Below are 20,967 nucleotides of genomic sequence, written 5' to 3'. Positions count from 1 at the left end.
AATGGTTTTACTTTATACTCACTTCTTGTCCACGAGCAATTGAAGAATTGAAGAAACTTAAGTAATTTATTTACATTGATATGAAATTACGGTTATTGCTCGTATTATAAACATTATTTACGTAAAAATATTTTATATTGTCATTATTTTTATATGCAAGATAATGATCCATATAGAAAATGAATATCAATTTTTATATAAATTATAGAATGACAACAATTATTTAACTATACTAAAGAATAATAATAACACTTTCTCATAGCCTCACGCTAGCATTTTCCCTGAATAGGTATCATAACTCACAACGAAAGACACAAAGACGAACAAAAAAACACTCAAGAACAAAAATCTAAATTCATTATTTAGACATCTGTCTGCCCGGGAATGGAATCCACAACCCACTATAAGACCGCTATTGAGACAGTTACGTCACGCGGGGTCGTCATTAGCGATGATCAAATGGTGAAGAAGATATATAAATAACGTGTTAAATAAATTATCACTAAAAATATTTTAAAAACTAAAAAAGGTCTGTAATCAGCTAAGTTACAGGAAACTGCAACATTAATTTTCACTAAAGCTTGTAACCTGTTATATCTTGAGTTTACTTTAATCACAGCCTTTTCCTTCTCCTAAAATAGTCAAACTTTAATTCAGTAGCTCATTTTACATTAATTATATTGATTTATTTAAAATTGAGTTCAACATCATCCTCCCTAACCGTCCCACTGTTGCAAGTCTTGATTCAGATTGGATTTGGAAGATTTTAGACCATGACCCACCATGGCCTCAAGTGAAGAATATGTAGTTTTCATGTACCCGTGCCATTTTGAACATAACTTTTGATTTTTCACAAAATTCACGAATACCTTGATTGCAAACCTGGACTTCAGTCAAAGACGTAATTACATTTGCAGCGCAGTATAGTTAGTGTGTATCTGTTATGTTCCATGCCCTCATAATTCCACATCAGATATGATGTGGATGTCATATACACAAAAATATCCAAGCAACCCGATATAGATACGTAAGTTTTTGATTAAAATTGGGACAGAAGTAAAATTATTACGAAATTAAAAATATTATAGATTGATAATCCAGTAATACATGTTGTAACTTATGGTATCGTATCGTATCGTGTCTTATCGTATCGTATCGTATCGTATCGTATCGTATCGTATCGTATCGTATCGTATCGTATCGTATCGTATCGTATCGTATCGTATCGTATCGTATCGTATCGTATCGTATCGTATCGTATCGTATCGTATCGTATCGTATCGTATCGTATCGTATCGTATCGTATCGTATCGTATCGTATCGTATCGTATCGTATCGTATCGTATCGTATCGTATCGTATCGTATCGTATCGTATCGTATCGTATCGTATCGTATCGTATCGTATCGTATCGTATCGTATCGTATCGTATCGTATCGTATCGTATCGTATCGTATCGTATCGTATCGTATTGTATCATATTGCATCGCATCGAATCGCATTGTAACGTATCGTATCGCATCGCATATAATATCGCATATAATATCATATCATAATGGCGTATCTAAAGAAGTTTCACGTAAAAAAATGTACAGCCAAATTTGAAAAACGTGCATTCTAGTGTTACAGTTACGTAAGGCTACAATCACTGACTGGCATCCATTTTAAACTTGAATTACCCATCGAGCGGACCGAGGCATGCTCTTTAATTTGAGATACATGCGAGCAACGGAGATTTTTATTATTCATAATAATAGGCATGTCTAGAGTTCTCTGGTTCATTTTAACGGGGTAGCAATCATTTTCGGTTGAGATTAATTTTCTATTATTTAAAACACAAGAGATATTCGTTTAGTGTTGTTTATTTAATGATCGGTTTAAATGTTTAATAGCAATTTTTACTCTTCTTTCGTAAGAGTTTTTCCTTTTAGATTAGAACACCTCCTGGGTCGTATTTTGAAACATTGCATACAAATAAATTATTTCCTGTTAAAAATATTATTTGTGAATACTCTTTAAAACGTCTTTATAATATGTATGTTAAAGTATTCTAAATGTTAAATATTTTTTAAGTTATTGGCGACTAAAATCATTTCACATGGGTTTGCCATACGTCTGTACCTTCCGCCGTAATTTCTATGGGCTTAAACCAACATAGGAAACAACATAGTTGAGTATGATCTAAGTGTCATCCACATATGAGGAGAGACCCATGCCCAGTTGTTAAATATAAAAACAATTGCACCCAACCAAAAGCATGTAAAAAGTGCGATAAAAAGTTTCCTTTGTTTTGGCTTTAAATGAAACAGGCGCGGTAATCAGTCACCGAGGTAAACCTGAATTACGTAGCTATCGGGCGGATGGGGCGCTTCCCCGTTTAATTTTCGATACAAATGGTATATGTTTTAATTTTAACTTTCAGGGATTATTTATTTTTTTAATCGTAGAAAATTTGTAGTCAAATGGTTTTCACATTGAAGTTCGCAATTCGTGATATTGGATTTTTCCAGATTAATTGCGTATGAGAAATAAATATGAATTGTTTCAGTGAAAAAAAAAAATATTAAGAAACCTATACAACCGAGTGTCCCGTGAAATAGGACAGAATTCTCAAAGATGTGTAAAATCACAAATTGCACTCAGTAACCGTTGTAAACTAAAGCTAAAATTTATCTCCCTTGTGATCGAGACTTCTGCCCAGTAGTGGGACAGAAACGAGCTAACCATCATTTAAATATGGTACTGGACTATTATGACATCGCGTTAGTAATAAGTTTCTGTAAATACGATCAAGTTATTACGTGCGTGCTACGGCGTAGCAACCGCTACGCCGAAAATAAATAAGCTTTATACATTTTTCAGTGTACAATCACAAATTGATTCAGTTTAATTGTATAATAACTGTAATTATGTAAATTATTTTTCCGATAAAAATCTTCGTACGAGGTCTGTTAAATAATTACCTTTTTCTTATCACATTCTGCTACGCTGCACGCTTCGGGTCTTTGAAAGGCAAAAAGTTACTGTAATTACTAGTACAGGAAATATTCCATTAGGGTGGCACTGAGTCTATGACCCTTTGAACGGAAGTAGTGCAGATATCTGCTGTACTGTAGACTGCTTGTGTTACATTCAATGCGTAACTTTGTTTTAGTATGATGAGAAATTGTTCTTAAAGTTACTCTTATACCTCATTCGGCACGTTATGAAATAATTATGAATAAGTGCGCACGTAGTGCATATTAGTTATAAATTTCAGTCTCAGCTGAACACTTTAACAACAAACTTTAACTGCACTTTCGGTGCTTTGTTTATTTTTAATGTTAGTTATTATAGTTGTGGATAGATATAATTCATTTAATGACCTGGGTAGTAAAATTGAATTAAATGTTTATTCGTATTGATAGTTTAAATTATCACGATCTATTTCTCTGTTTATCATTTTATTTTTTCTTTAAATTAATATTCTATTTTTATTAATGAAAAGAAGGAAGTGACATACTCGTAAAAAACAGAGTAATTTACTTTAATGATATAAAATGATTTCTATATTATAAAATTTCATAAAAGAGGATTCAATTAACAATATAATCATAGAGTAGTAAAGATTACCCACTCCTAACAAGAAAATGTAACCAGTTTTGACAATTGAAATGTGACTGTCAACTATTTTCGTGTTAGAAAAATATTAAAAAAATGTAGTTTTTAGATCATTTACAAATGAAACGATATTTCTCCACACTTTTCTTCGATTTCGTGTTTTTGCGCCACTTAACAGCACATGTCGGCATTGTTCCGCGTAAATTACACGATGACAGCCATTAAATGGATGACCGAATTGTCAGCCTTTTGAGCCATTTAATGGCTTATCTATGAATATAATAAATAACCCGTTAATTATGCGGTACTAAGGACTAAGTGGGTACGTTTCATCAACACTAACTACTCGTATATAATGCAGAGTCTTTGAGAGCTGTTAGTTACAGTGTTACCATCTAAATTACCGTAGATACATTATAATTACTAGCTAACTGAAAGCGTTTCACTCGGCATCTGGTGTTGCAAAGATTCATATCAAACCATAGGTATTTAGTTAAATATCTATAACGTTTTTCATATTATGTAGATATAATCACATCTGCTAATGAAATTTTCGAACTTCTCATCTACGAAATTATGCAGTAAAAAATAAGTAAACATTTTTTTTATTAAAAACTAAAAATATAGTCTGTCACTTCCACTGTTTAGACGTATCGTCATATGTTAAAACCTGTAGAGCTGTGGGTTGCTAAAGAATGAGACATTAGCTTAAAAAACATTACCCTCCGAAGTTGGATAAAAATGTTTAATACTTTCGAAAAAATATGCAACGACAGACGGACAAATATAACAAAATAAGTGCAATCCTAAGGAGGTTCCGTTTTAAGCGGATTTATGAAACCTCAAAAAGAGGTTAACATATAGATACTCCGTCCATATACAAGTAATATTATATGTTGTTCATATACATACACCTATGACGTAATTATTATGACCCATCATGCGCTGTTCTGTCAATCAAGCTACGCGATAGACTGAAAGGTAATTACTGGATGGGAGTGTATTATACGAGCATTGTTACTATAATATTGATTTTTAATTACTATTTTACATACATGTTATACAAATAGAAAAAAATATGCATGAAATATCATGTGTTTTTAATCTAGGGACAATTTATCTCGATGATGCTTTATTTTCAAGCATCTATAGTAGTGCATACTATTTACTTACGTATATAAGTTTTTTATATACAATACACGGTAAACATACATGTTAAAATTAATTATCTGTTACGTATTAGTCGTAAAGTAAATATACCGTATCTTTGTATGTTAATTTTAAAATAGTTCACTTTTCGCATCTTATTTGGAATTGAAAGACGTTTGCAATGACTACTTAATATAAGGTGACCTGTTCCACTTCGATGTTTCATAAATTGAATAATAAATCAGTTGGGAATGATTCATGTCGATTTATCACACCTTTAAATAAAAACTTGTCATACAATCTTGCTATTTTACGGCCAATAAGCGTGGTTACATACGAGCCACAGTAAGCTAAAGCACTACTAATAAGTATATTAGACCCCTTAGCCGCGTCGATGGCGTCGAAGAAAAGAGCTAATTTTTCATTCAATTTTTCCTCCAATTTCCGCCTGACTGATAACCTGGTCGTTCTATCCTTAGACGTTTTTTTTATCTATTAGATATAAGGGAGCTATTATATCTAGATCCAATGCCTAGGTTCCCACTCAATCTTGAAAGCAAAGTGTATTTTAACTAATAAAGTACGAACATAAAACCGACGCTTATATTGTTTTCAATTTGATGGATGGATGATTAGATACCCTTGATATTGGGGGTAAAGTGCCTAAGTCTTTTTCTATCTGGGTCTACGTGAAAAATCTAAAAATCTCTATCACTCATACACTCACTTCACACTACTGTAATATAAGTGTCTTTTTTTGGATACGATGCAGCAACCTTCAAAATATTAGAAATATTACTCGATTTGAGATAGCACTATAATCTGCTGCTGTCTGCAATTAAAGAAATTCAATCCTTCAACTATGAAAATAATATCTCACAAGATTATCTATATTCCCGTCCATTTGTCAGTCAAATATTTTTTTATTTATTTAGAAATGTATAAACAATTCATCATTTTGCAAAAATATCCAAATTTGGAGAAAATTAAAATGAAGTCACGAAGTTAACAATTATAAATTATTTTTGTGTTTAATTTGTCTACAAATATTTAAACCACATCAGTAGTATTTGTTTTATTCATTTTATTTAAACTTTAAAAGATTTTAAATAAATATTGCTTTTAAATTTATTTAAAATCTTTTATTTACAGATATTTAATTTTGGCATAATCAATTTTTCTAAGAAAACAATTGGAAATATAAAACATTATTAAGAAATGAAGAGTATTCAAAAGTATGCAATATGATTTACTAAAAATAAACAAATTCAATTTAAAAACTAACAGGTGGTAATTTATTGAATATAAAGTTAAAGTTTAAATAATCTAAGTATTAATAGTTTTATCCTTTATTTTTATGTTCAGGCAATGAGTGCTGGATATCGTAAAACTCTCTTTAAAGTTTATAGCTTGAAAATAAAACTGGGATACAGATATATAAAAGCAACAAAATAAATCACTAAATGATATCCTTTAGAGGAAAGCGTTTGAAATAAACAAATTTATAGCCTACTTACTTTCTCAACCAATCGAAGACAATGTTCAAAGTGGCACAACACAATCATAAGTTCAAGGATATCGAGGTTTTAAAACTACACCAGTTCATCATATCGCAGAGATATTATTTAATTAGTGTCTTAAGTTATATCGTATTAGTTCAGTATCATTATCAAAGTTATATTAAAACACGTGGGTTATGCGAGCGCGGGAAATCGGGAAATCGAGCGCCAAAATCCGCTTCCCACGAGACCACCATCCCTCCCCGTGTTTCACAATATACTGACAACTGTCACCGGGCGAGCCGGCGTTTCGCTCGCTTTTACTACCACCGCTTTTCCTCTTTGCCCTATCTTGCTTCAACGAAAATGTATACGAGCGGTACGTACACACACGAAAAACTTAGTTCGAGTCGCGCCGATTCTCCTTGCAAGTGTTTGTCCCGTGTATTTATTGCATATGTGGAACGTTGTAAGCGACGCATCTTTATGAAAACTTACCATTGCGTTAATGCACACAGAAACGTGAGATTCCACTTGATAATATAGTGTTCTAATAAGCTACTGTAAGGTCCACTTTCGTTCGATACCACCCAACTTAAGTTCGTTCAAAGACAGCAATCAGTGGATTGCGCATGTCCGTTATCAATCTTACGTCTGTGGAAGTACGAAAACTATTGTCGTCCTTATTATTCTCTAAGTTTCAATGTAAATATTCAAAAAGTTCTATAGAGTAACTGATTGCAGCTTTCCGACAATGCGAATAGCCCGTACATTGCAATCGCAGCGGAGCTTTTATGATAAAGAGTTTTCATATAGATCGCGTAAGTAACAATAGTAAAGCCTCTTGTAGCACATTCATTTTGAACAATTTACTATTATTGTAATGTACTGGATAGTTATTGATTGCTTTTGTTTCATAGCATAAATAATACCGGTACTTTCACTTCTTATAAATCCGAATATAGATTCATTGGTGTTTCTGAAACTATACTTACATATACTTCCGTCTTACAATATCTTTAAAAATACAGTTCTGTGCATTTTGTTTTCTTAAAGGGGGTTTTATATATTATAATAAGGGGGTTTTAGTTCACTTATCTATTAGATGCAACATCCAAGTCACCTATATTTAGTTACATGTTTATAATTTTGTAAGAGGCCTATTTTTGCGTCACAAATAATCTTATATATTACGTCATTCTTAGGAAAGAAATCAGTGAGAATACAAATGGCCAAGTTCATGACGGATTCATGCAACGAGGGTATCGCACCACCACACTTTTTGTTACTATTAGTGGAATGTATTTATCAAAAATAAATGTTTCGTTAATTTGTTTCGGGATGCATAACTCTAGCTCAAATTACACTTTTACGAGTATTTCAATTATAAATTAAGGATTAAGTTAGTAACGTGTTTACGTCTGGATGTGTGTGTGCGTCAATTTGTGAGTGTATGTAAGTGAGACAATAGAGTTTTTTCATGATGCCAAGAATTTAAAAAGAATACAATAGGTGTGATGAGACAAATTCCCTATTTTGAGGCTCAAGCGTTCTAACTTTTGAGTCATTCGATCTCGTTAATCAAAATATTCAAGCATTTTAACACTTAATATTTCACAAAAAGTAATAAAATGTTATATTAAGTATTTAGTTGCGTAAAAGAAGAAACAATCAATAGCCCTCACCAAAAATAAGTTTCTTAATATAAATAATAAATTACTGTGGTATCGTTTTCATTAGACTAGAATAAAAAGTAGGCCAAAATAGTCTTGGCCCAAGTTATATTAAAAACAAATAATATAAAAACAGAGTTGCTACGAGCAAATCAACAGGACAAGTTATACAATAACAATACGAAAAGTTGTTGTTTATAGTTACATAACCTTTCATCGCTAGTTAGGAACAGTGGAAAAGAAATAATTTACTTACATCCAGAGACGATATTAAGCGAGAGATAAGAGTATGAGTGAAGTACACTTTCGGAGGGAACAGCGTTTATACAAAGCTATGAATAACAATTTACCAAAGAGCCCGGAGCGCAAACACTTGAGCGTAGAAGTTTGTTTCGAAGTGCCCAAACTCACGAACAATAGCCCTCCCTGGATGTACGAAAGCGCAATGGAGGCGACATTATTGTGTTGTTTACTCGAAATGAAAACAAAGAATTGAAAAAATATAAAAAAATATTTAAAAAATTTTTTTTTGGAAACATATTTTTTACTCTTCTTTTACTCTTGTCAAAAATCTATACAGTGAATTTAATAGAATATTATTCCTTTAATATGATCTACCATTTTTCCTCTGATGAAAAACTAATACCGGTAGATACATAATAATAAAATTGTATATAAGAAAAAAATGTGTTTTTGTTATTGGTATAATCTATATATTATATATCTGTATATTATATATAATCTATTTCAGAATGTTTCAAGAACGCCTCACAAAAAAGTTAATTCCACAACTTTAGTTCCAAGTTGAAAGAATCTACATATTTAAGATACCTAATTCATATGTACAATTATACATAACTCTTTCCTATGATGCAATTTTAGACGAATAATTCATCAATAGTGCCTAAATTCATCTATTCTAATGATTTATTATACTCTGTTCTACTATTTATAGCCAAATAATCCTATTGCGGCTACAAACCCACGCAAAACGTTCGCTCCTCTTGTTAATATAATATAATTTGTTTATGTGTAACATAAATGAAACGTAAATTTTATTTATGTAACACGAATTTAAACTGCAGTTACATGGCTATAAACGTACATTCGTAAGAGTATGGAATCCTTTCACAATTACGAAATGCATATTAATTACAGGAAAATATTATATATGGAATAACTATAGTATATGGAAGAAATAAAATTATTTCCAGGAAAACAATTAAAAAAATGTAATAGAACAACAACATTTTTCGGCCAAACCGCCCTCATATTTCTGAGAAATGGTAAAATGCACTGAATATTATGTTCAACGGCTTTGGCATTTTGAGTTTAATGAAAATGTATACACCGACTTTCTTATACATTAATAACCATTTAAAGTAGTCGAAATCCTTGCGGTTGGACTCCAGCGATATTATCAAAAACTCGTGTTTCTTCAGACATTTCTTTAGACAGAAATACTCACATAAGGATATAAGAAATAATGATTAGAAACAATAATGGTCTAACAGTATGATATTAGGCTTCGCGGTTCCAATATAAATCTCCAATATAATCAACCCCAGATTGGATTAGATATTCCTATCTGGAGTCGGTCACAGATGCGCCTTTACCGCTGAAGACTAAGCTGGAATGCCTAGGAAAAGTATGTCTCCCTTACCCTACTCTCAAACCAGAATAGAACAGCGCTCAACACTGCTGTTATGAGGCAGAAATAGGTGGTGGTGCCGCCGGAGTCGACCCACAAAGCGTTCTACCACCTTCAAACCTTGTACGTATTAACATTAATATTTGATTTCCTTTAGAACTGTCCTTAAACCAAATTTAACGGTGAACTCGTTTAAGATGATACCCTTGACTAACCATGGGATAGTAATAGGTTAACAACGACTTAAAGTAGTCATCAGACTGGTATTACATTCTTACGGAATGAAGGTAAATTCTAGTTCATTTTGGTAACCATTTGACATTGTAAACGTCCGTAACAAAAAACCTTGTTAAAATATTAATCATCCTACGATGTCAAAGGTATTCAACTACAAATAAATAAATAATTTATATGCATTAAATCAAATTAAATAGTTTATTTGGTTACAAAATTGTCGTCTATATTTCACCCCTTTAGGTATGTTAAATTGAATAGTATACTGTCATTATATTCCTTCGACAATACGGGTTTAATAGAGTAAAGGAAGGAAGAGAAAGCTTAGTAGAATTTACATACAAGTGAATCTGTAGTGTCACTAGTAATTTACTAAGGTGAGCGCTTTTGTAACACTCCTAGATTGACATTCAAGAGTTTTGTTGCCTGGACCGCTTTATAAATAACACCGTCACTTTCGCAGGTTCTCGAAGATATAATACTGTTCGTTCTTTAAAGGAATCTGACTTGCTTTTCAGCTATTTTAATCGAAAATAAGTAACTCTGTTTATAAAATCCTGGTTTTCTCGTTTACTCAGCGAAAGTTACGAAAAGAATCCACCGCACTGTTCCAATACTTGTTTAACTTACTTGATAAGAAAATAACACTAAACATTGAGTTCTAATTAAGTTTTTGAAAATTTGCATTATATTTAATGTAGGCTTAGAAATAAACTGATATCCTAATAAACAAGCAATGCACTTATTAAACAAGTAATTAATTGAAAAAATCAAAAACCCGACTGCACCAAAAGGGCTGAAGTAGAATTTCCAAAAGCAGTGAAATAGGCATTTCATTATTTTTATCCAGAAAGCCAAATACAAAGTTTCATAGTAGGTGTCTGCTTCAAAAACAAAAGATGTTCAAATATGTAATATTATCCTATTTTATCCTCGTAGTGCTCAACCTATGTGTAAAGTTCCAGCACGCTTAAGTTCAGCGGTTTCCCTTTGCGTTCATCTCTGGCACAGCAACTCACTCATTTAGTCAGACAGTCATCTCGATGTGTTATACGAGTATATATGTACTAGCTGACCCGGCAAACATTGTGTTGCCATATAAATAAAAAAAATAAGGGTGAACAACCCTTATCACTTAAGGGTAAAAAAAATAGATAGTAGCCTATTCTCAGACCTACTGAATATGCATATAATATTTGGTGAAAATCGGTGAAGCCGTTTCGGAGGAGTACGGTAACTAACACGAGAATTTTATATATAAGATATATTATACATATAATGTATGTGTAATTTCCTCTTAATTTCCTTTATTTTGACACCCTGCTCGATAGGTTTGGTTAACTTTTTTAAAACGTGTTACTATTTCGCGAAAAAATCCACCATTTACGGTCTATAAAATATATAACTTCAGTAAATCAAAGTTTCGGTCATTATTTTACCTCGTTAGAGGTAGAATTTCATTATTTTTATCCAACAAGCCTGATACAAAATTTCATAGTGTTTGCTTCAAAATTGACGATTGTTCAAATGAACTTTTAACCCTTATTTTACCCTCTAAGAGGTTGATTTTTCGGAGGGGGATAACTAAGTGTATCCTTGTCGCTGTTCAGAAAGCCAAATACAAAATTTTATAGTAGTTGCTTCAAAATTAAAGGATTTCAAAAAAACTGTTTTCCCCTATTTTACCCTCTTAAGGGTGGAATTTCCAAAAGGCCTTTCTTAGTACTTATTCACGCTATATAGGGAACCTATGTGCAAAATTTCAGAACTGTAAGGTCCTTGGTTTAGGGTGTACGTTGATTTTTGAAAAACGAAAAAGTCATTTAGTTAGTCAGTCAGTCAGTCACCGTGCTATTTTATATATATACAAATATGTTTTTATAATCTCCGTTTAATTTCCTTTCATTTGATACCCTACTCTATAGGTTCGGTTAACTTTTTTTTTTTAAATGTGTTACTATTTCGCGCCAAAAATCCGCCATTTTGATTTTTTTTTACTAACACCTATCTAAGGACACTCGGGTCATTGAGACAAATATAATGACACCTTAACTGTTAAAATTCATCCAGCCGTTTTTTAGATTGGATCAAATAAAGAAAGACAAACATACAAGATACGCGCGAAAAACATAACCCTTCCTTGGCAGTCGGGTAAATAGTTACCTTTAAGTCTTCATTAAAAACTTTCCTTCATATAAAATTGTAATCATAAAACAACGCAACGCCACGATAATATCTAAGTGCCCAAATCTCTTTAGTAGAGGGTTACTAAGCCGTTTATATTCCATTTACTGTCGCCCCGGGCGAGGCCACAGGTCTGTTGTGTCAGGGAAAAACTTGTAAAAGTCTTCACAGCAAAGGAGGAGTTATGAAAACGCCAACTTAGGGGCCCTCGCAAAAAAGTGTAGACAGTTCGCGGAACTTCGGTCCTCAACACGATTTTATAAATGTAATAATCTAAGGCGCGGGTCGCACTGAAGCGACGTGAGGCGCGGAACGATTTTAAACATAAAATTTTGATAAAAATATTGAAAATCAGCAAGCCCAAACTACGAGGATTATTTTGTATAAAAGAATCCGTGGTCGCAACTTGGCCACGCCTCCCATCGCTTCTGTCTGACATACGCCTAAGAAAATCTTAAAACGGAAACTAACTTTTTCGCCCTCTAAACGCCCTTTTTAGTTTTCATAAAAACCCGAGTTTGAAATATACACAAGAACAAAAGAAATAAGACAAATTAAAGCAACTTCGGAGTGATAAATTGTTTATTTTAGCTGATAGAAAAAGTTTCGCCGAAAAATTATTCGTTTCTGCGTACCAAAATAATTGGTGGGAGCCGCAAGGCGTATAGAAATTAATTCTAGTCGTTAAGTAGAAGCACTATTAACTCTATATTGAGATGATAGCTCTTGTGAAGCTATGCATAATAATTGCTTTCACTTTGATTCCAATTAAAATCAACCGAACAATAGTCGACTCGCAATATACCTTGATGGTAATATTATTTCAACAAAATATATTCAAAAACGTTTCTGAGCTATATTGATTATTCATTGGAGTTGATTTAAAATAATTCAAAAAATATTCAAATTTATACTATAAAACCAATTAATATTTTTTTCGAGTTTATTGTATGAAAATAGCTTATATATGTACACAATTGATATCGTAATTATCTAGATTTATTTTTCACGCTGTTTGTTCTATCCCTAGCCAATACTATAACACTACACATGATTTCTTAGTAAAACGAATGCTTTATTTGCTAACAAGCGATTACCTATTACGTCTAAAATAACTCAATGTCAAACATTCGTATTATTTGTAGAATAACTCGACGTTAATCTAAGTAGCGTCATTAATATTATTTGAGTAGCAAGTAACATAAGCTGCAATTTATGGTGCATACAAAATCGTATATCGTACAAGTCAGACACCGTTGTATTAAATAAGTATTGACGTATTTATTTATATCTTCCGTACCGTGCCTATTATTTTTTTTATTGAAAAATGTGATTTTGTATGACAACACGTCCAATGTGTCTTTATATAAATGAGGTCTTAAGCGCAGCTAAATCAAACCTCGCTTAGCATTCATGAGCGAACTCAAATAGATGGTAAAAACTGGTGATAATACTCCAACAACTTCCCAGATATATTTGCTAACTAGCTATGAAAAAAACGTTATAAAACTTCGTCCGACTCCGCTCTTTAAAAGCTAACGGAAAACTAGCTTCGAACGATCTCAAAGATTCAGAGAGAAAATTACTTTAAAACTTAAGCCATTATTATTTTCACATGGTAGTGGGCGCATATAATTACCAAGCGTGTAAAGTGAGAGAGGGCTTTTTAAGCGGTAGTGGGTACCTTTCTGCGGTAATATGAAGAGTTATTTGCTCGCAGCTCGTTAGTATGACGACATCCTGCATGTAATGATATGCCGAGCCAGTCATGAATCTTTCTGTATTAGCTTACTATGTTCCTGGTTGCTGCAGCTTGGCTTTTAATTTGATTTGTAGTTAAGTTGTCACGGTTTTTTAAAGCTATGTTTATGAAATGTTAGCGTTTTAAACTTAATTGCCCCTAAATTTGCATTAATAGTTAAGGAAATAACTAATAAACACATGTGTAGGGGTTAGGGGTATGTATAAGAGATTTCATTTCCAGATAGAGTAGAAGCCCTATATTACCATCACCAAAGTTTAAAGGTTAACGTTTAATGTTTAACGTTTTAATTAATAGAAATTTTAATAACAATGATATGATTTATTCAAGACAATTGCAGCACACAGTACAATTTTAAAACTAAATATACAAAGATGAAAATAAAAAAATAAATTGAAAAAAGGATAGAAACCCAAAAACAAAAATAAAATTTAAAAAAAAAAAACGTTAGCAATACAATCAAAAGGGAAAAACGTTTTTTTTTTTCATATACTTATTCGTTGTTATATTTTTAAGACAATTGAAATAGAAATACATGCAACATAGGCATTCATGGCAAATTTCACCAGCGAAGACCATCTCATCGACTATCAGGTATGTCTTAATATGAAAAAAAAATAACAAGAAAGAAACAAACGACATCTATGTCACTACAAAGAAAAAAAATCAAATGAATGTTGATTTAGTACAAATTTCTGAAGTCGGCGCTCGATATATATCGTTGGATAACGGCGTAAACAGCATGTCGTGTACGCGTTGAATAGATAACCTCTTTTCTTTGGGAAGTTTAAAATATAACAGACGTGGTGCACAGTCCATTACGCTATCCCAGAGCGGTTAGAAGATGAATATTAGCAGGATGTAAAGAATCCCATTTCCGGAGCATGCAACCAACCGGCTTTATTATTCATATGTTATCAGAATAAAATCTCGCTGTAGCAAATACTTGCATACGAGCTTTGGTGTTGAATAATTTCCCTCTGAAGCTAAAGGTCAGAGTTATTTAATCTTGCAACCAAATGTTGGTACTTAATTATTATTATGAATGTGCAAAAAGAAACAGACTTTGAATAATGCTACTACACATTAACATCTATTTGCTGCAAATAGGTCTCTACTCAGAATAAGATAACTTTGAAAATCCCTCTTCCCTCCCTCATATTCGCAAAAATTTCGCCGAATAACTTGACGAGCTATGACGAATATTTAAATATCGTGCACGTATTCAGACGTATAATCCTTTGATTCCTGCCAAAAAAATATCACCACGTGGTGCACAGTGCGTATCAGTGGCGAATACCGAATACATCCAAGTAAGATATTTACATTCATAAACGCATTCGCGCCTATTCGTTTGTATGCGGCATTTTAATGTTGTATAAGAATTTTTAGGCTTTATACATTTTCTATTAATAATTTCCCTTGTCGTTATGATTATCTACCATCGTCTAATATTATTGAAATCATGCCATAGATTGAATACAGTTGCATTGTAACCTGAGGACTAATTTCGAATACCTCTTAGGTAGAACAATCTGTTCAATTGATAGACAAGTTCAACACATGACAATAGGTATGGTTATATTGCTGCGATTATGTGTGTAATACGTAAACACTATGTATGTAATACAACAAATATAATATACAACATAAATGGCAAGAGTAGTTATGGCATTAAGCGCTCGGTCATGAACATTGAACCTACCTTCAAAACATTAGCACTCGAATCCAATTTCAAAGATGGATATTAAAATCAGTTGGATTGGGGTGCTGTAATAATCCGCTTTGTTTGCTCCTCTACGTGGGTATTCCAAAATTCAATTTAAATATGATGGCGCGGAGCACAAACATGAGATCAGCAGAATTAAATGACGTGCGCCATTTGTCGGGGTTTCACGCGTTACCGCCGGCACGGGAGCCGGCCAATTCCCAAATTAATTGCTTTCCAATAGTACTTTTTTGTAAAGTTCCATTTAAGGTATGGCTACATTACCGGTGGTCGTCGGTAAAGTTTCTGGGGAATAAATTAGGTTACAAAGTAACGTAATTGTCGTTTAAAGAGTGGTAAGCAGAGGTTTGTTTTTTCTCTGGAACAATGTGGTGTATACCATATGCGTGAGTGTGTGGAAGTGTGTGTTTGTGCTTATGTTATGTTAAGCTTAATATTAAGCTTGTTTAAGCTTAACATAATTTAGAAATGAATAATGTTAAAAATAGTAAAAGTAGTTGTCATGAAATAACACCCAAACTACATTCACATAATATAAGCCGTTTAAGGTTGTGTATGTGTGTTGTGTTGTACTTTAACTCTAATGCTAATGTATCAAAATATCTAATTCGGATCTCATTATAGATATTCATTGACTTTAATCGACACCATAAACCTTCTCACAAAAAGATATTAGCGATTGCGATAATGAGAATCTTCGCTGAAACTCGATAATACGGCCGAGGTTTTAAACTCTATAATCGTATAGACTGCATGCACCCGTTAAATATTAAAGCTTCCTCCATATTGAATGGCTATAACTGCAACCTGTAAATTTTAATTAAGTGACATAATTGAGCCAAAATAATTTTTTCTCACAGTAATGCACTTTAAAATAATTTGTTCTGTTACAATTAAATGTTAATGAATGTTAAATGAAAATTTTCGGAATTTTGTAGGTACAGGTATATTTTGTATAGGGAATTCAATGTAAAAAGCACTTTACAGAAATTAATGAAATTAAATTAAATTAAATATTTATTTTGTATAGGCCTCCGATGGCACTTACAAATTGTCAGTTACAATATTTTTTCTCAAACTGCTACCGGATCGGAACGCGACCTCAACTGAGAAGATCTGGTAAGAAATTCAGTGGATTTGTCTTTTCTTTTCATAATATTTTATCTTTTTTCTTTTTTAGAATGACATTATTTTACATATCATTAATAAAGCTCTAGCTCCAGTATCTTGTTTGACATTTATCTGAAAAAAATAAGATTGTTCAGCAATTGACTTAAAATACTGTATTATGGACTATAGTAATACAAGTGCAAGTTTAAAATACACGAACGCAGAACAAAATTACACAAACAGATGCGACGACCGGAAAACCGTACAGAAAAAGACCTTAAGAAAAAAACAACAACAATTCTAACAATTTGCAAGTAACTTTGTAGCACTGTACAAGTAAATAAGTCACGTCTACGTGACGTGTACCTATGTAACATAGTAACATATATTCATAATTTAATAAAACCCGTCACAATTTAAGGCCGACAGTGACCGGACATGCAACGAAACATTACTCTTCCGCCGTTTTAAAATCTCCACTAACAAATCTCGAGATGAGCGTTGTAAATCTGCTGTTAGCAGCTTTACTGGCACGATAAATATATTTCTTGGCGGGACATATAACATTTTTCATCGTAACAACATAGAATTATTACTTTGCCCTTACAAATGTTTCCGTGGAGAGATGGTTATTATAGAAGCTGCTTCTATTCAACTCACATTCATCATTTAGTGTTACGGAACAACGTTGCCCGTTTGTTACGCATTGTAAATTACTATATGTGTACAGCACATCATTACCTAAAAGACCACGGGCTGACCCGATTTCCCTTGCATAACTAAATAATATTTGGTGATTATTATTTAAGTTTGGATAGTTAACTTGTAACTTGTGCTTTTAGTTCTGATCTATCTTTGATTTTTTATCTATTAGTTAGAAGTGATGAAACCTATGTGCCTAACGGTTCTTCATAAAGATCTTCTTCTTCTTCTCTCTCAACCGTTCGCCACCCACTGCTGAGTGTAGGTCCCTTCTAATGCACGCCACTTTTTTCGATTTTGGGCTTGAGTTGTCCAAGCTTTACCCGCTACTTTTGCTATGTCGTCCGTCCAGCGCATGGGCTGTCGCCCCACATTTCTGTGTCCTGTCCTAGGCCTCCACTCCATAACTCTTCTTCCCCATATTTCGGCTTGGCATCTGCTAATATGTTCTACCTTCATAAAGATACTGAAGGCTTATTACGCACATATATTTAATAATATTTCCGCATTTGGTTAGCTCGGTGATCAACATCCTTAATTGTTTTTCCTGAGAAGATACCTATGGTCAATTACAGGAAAGTAAGAAATAATGCCAATATTACAAATTAATTAGCTATGCCAATTTAACAATATTCCAAAAACAACAGGCAATAATGATAATAAAATCACAATTGCGTAACACCCAATCCAGTTATATTCACTTCAATAATTTTACACGAAGATCCGATATCCATTTGTAATAGCGTTGTATTCTGAGAAATGTGAAAATCATCCTGCTTCCAATATAAGGAAACCGCTCGCTTTACGAACACTAATCAATAATACAGTGCTCCAGCTGTATCAAGACAAACTTAATCACATCTTTCTTAAAGTTTTGTACAATGTTACGGATTAATTCTATTCGAGGGAGAAACTAAAGAATTAGACTTTGAAAGACAAATCCAATCTGGGTAAGCCCGCGCTTTGGACTCGAGTCGCAGTGCATCGCAACTGAAACAATGAATAAAGTTTGAAAGCATCCAGTGGCGATGGAGCGCGGATTAATGGCACCGACTCAGGTGCCGCTAGATGGCGCGTTGTGCGACACTGTCCTGTGGGCATGTGTCCATTGCGCAACGTCGTTTTCTTTTTTCGAATACAATACATATTGAAGACAAATCAAACTTAGGGAAGGTCGTACTTTGGAATCGAGTTGCAATGCATCGCAACTGAAACAATGAATAAAGTTTGAAAGCATCCAGTGGCGATGGAGCGCGGATTAATGGCACCGACTCAGGTGCCGCTAGATGGCGCGTTGTGCGACACTGTCCTGTGGGCATGTGTCCATTGCGCAACGTCGTTTTCTTTTTTCGAATACAATACATATTTAAGACAAATCAAACTTAGGGTAGGTCGTACTTTGGAATCGAGTTGCAATGCATCGCAACTGAAACAATGAATAAAGTTTGAAAGCATCCAGTGGCGATGGAGCGCGGATTAATGGCACCGACTCAGGTGCCGCTAGATGGTGCGTTCTGCGACACTGTCCTGTGGGCATGTGTCCATTGGGCAACGTTCTTTTCTTTTGAAGTGCTGTAAATATTGCACAATTCGCAATAAGTTTCGCAGCCAGGGTATGCCCGCACCTTGGATTATAGACGCAATGCGCAAGTAAAATAAATATTTATGTAGATATCACAAACTCTCAGCGTCCATCATATAGGCCATATGAAGTAGTTTATTGCCACCATTGGCCGTTCGCAATGAACTCATTCACACTCACAGAAGTCTTGCTTTAAACGATTACTTGTAAAATATCTTTAAGACAAGGTTAATTACCGACTTGTGATATAAACCGTTTACATTATAAATATGTACCTATTCATTAAGTAATATAATCAACACTATTAATATAACGTTTAACTTTTGGACATTCACTTCCAATAATACTTTAGTTTTCAAAATACGACAAGTAGTTTAGAAAATATAAGGGAATATATACTAATCTTATTTTTAAAGCAAAAATAGCTAAAAAAAACAGCTAATTAATAACACATGTTTGAACTATTTCCTACCCAATATAATTTTTCATTTGTTTCGGCGCTTCACTATACCTACACATCAAGAACAACGTAACCGAGCAAAGACGGTGGTTACGGAATTTGCACCGGACGCCTCGTCACACATGTACGGAAACCGCTACGTGTCCGGATCATGTCTGCTCAAAGGACAAGCCTGTCCATTATGTACTAGGTCCTGTTACACGTCGATCTAACAGTACCTACCGTGTAACGTGTTTTATGTTTTAAGTTCCTTTATGATACCTTCCTAATAAGAATTGCACACAAATAATCTAATGAATTTGTTGAAGAGGTATACAGTTTTTGAGCGTAAATACAGTTGATTTACGCCCGAGCAAACTTATATTTGAATATTCTCTTTCAAGTTTCCATTTACGCTAATAAACCTACAAAACATAAGAAAATCCATATACCTTAAAAATTATTAAAATTGGTAAGAAAAGGACTTCTTAAAGACATCTTAAAAATTAAAAAATCTTAATTGTAGTAAATTCCAATTTTATTTCATGGTGATCTGAAATATAATTGAGAATTACAATGTAGTATCCTTCTTCCCACTCGTCGGCATCGCGATTGTTTAGCCTTTTAAAAACAAAAAAGTTTTAAGACCTCTGACACTGCGTATGACAGTGACACTATATTGACAGCTACCTCACTTCTTTTTCGCGCTTCCAAGGCATCGTGATATTATTTTTTCAAAGTTTTGTTAAACGTGTATAGTGAAGCAAAACTAGTGAAAAAATGGAAACTAGGAATGAAGAATCACGTCCGCGTAGTTGTGGTCGCAGTAGCAAGAATTTACGAAGCAATTCCTCGGATTGGATCACCGGTTCATAGGTTATGTACAAATCACTTACCAGGTATGTAAGAAAATAATGAATTCATTTTTTACAGTTATGTGTGCACAACTATAAAAATGCCTAAATAACTAACATATGCTTAGAAAGAAACTATATTGTTTGAAAAACTTTCTCGTATCTACAACTTCAGAACTATTGATGCACGCCAATCTCGCTCTTGCACGTTACAGACACCAAAAACGGTGCTCATATTCGCCATTAACCGTAAGATGCTTGCATTTTTATGCATATAATTTAGCAATTAATGGTCCAAATATAAAATGCACCCGAGCCACGAGTACCACCCACCCGAGTACGAGATACTCGTGGCGTCGCTTTGTCGACACTAAATGGTTCCCATGTTCACCATTAAGCACGAGATGCTGGCCCTAACATTTATATGTGACAAATGTTCGAATATTCAAAGAGTCACAACCGTCGAGTACGAGATACTCCTAGTTTTACTTTGTTGACACTAAACGGTTCACTCATTCGCCATTGAGTACGAGATACTCGCGCTAACATTTCTATGTGGCAAGTGGTCGAATATACAAAGCATCAGAACCGTCGAGTACGAGATACTCCAAGTGTTACTTTGTTGACACTAAACGTTTCACTCATTCGCCATTGAGTACGAGATACTCGCGCTAACATTTCTATGTGGCAAGTGGTCGAATAAACAAAGCATCAGAACCGTCGAGTACGAGATACTCCAAGTGTTACTTTGTTGACACTAAACGTTTCACTCATTCGCCATTGAGTACGAGATACCTGCG

General features: G+C 33.6%; 1 protein-coding gene across 2 annotated transcripts in view; it reads right to left on the bottom strand.

Annotated features, from left to right (window-relative positions):
• Positions 1–20,967, bottom strand: part of LOC140758010 (lachesin) — a 210,404-nt gene that overhangs the window by 122,041 nt on the left and 67,396 nt on the right. The window contains exon 1 of one of the 2 annotated variants that reach the window (XM_073093949.1): positions 6,266–6,514. The exons of the other annotated variant lie outside the window; for it this stretch is intronic. The gene's annotated coding sequence lies outside the window, so the exon portion shown is untranslated. Of the gene's footprint in view, positions 1–6,265; positions 6,515–20,967 lie in introns of those variants that run through there. 2 annotated transcript variants of the gene reach the window in all.

The sequence above is a fragment of the Epargyreus clarus genome, unplaced genomic scaffold (assembly GCF_041222505.1).
Source record: "Epargyreus clarus isolate Ecla_fem2 unplaced genomic scaffold, WU_Ecla_fem_2.2 ptg000005l, whole genome shotgun sequence".
Classification (NCBI taxonomy): Eukaryota; Metazoa; Arthropoda; class Insecta; order Lepidoptera; family Hesperiidae; genus Epargyreus; species Epargyreus clarus.
This window is presented reverse-complemented; position numbering and strand designations above follow the sequence as displayed.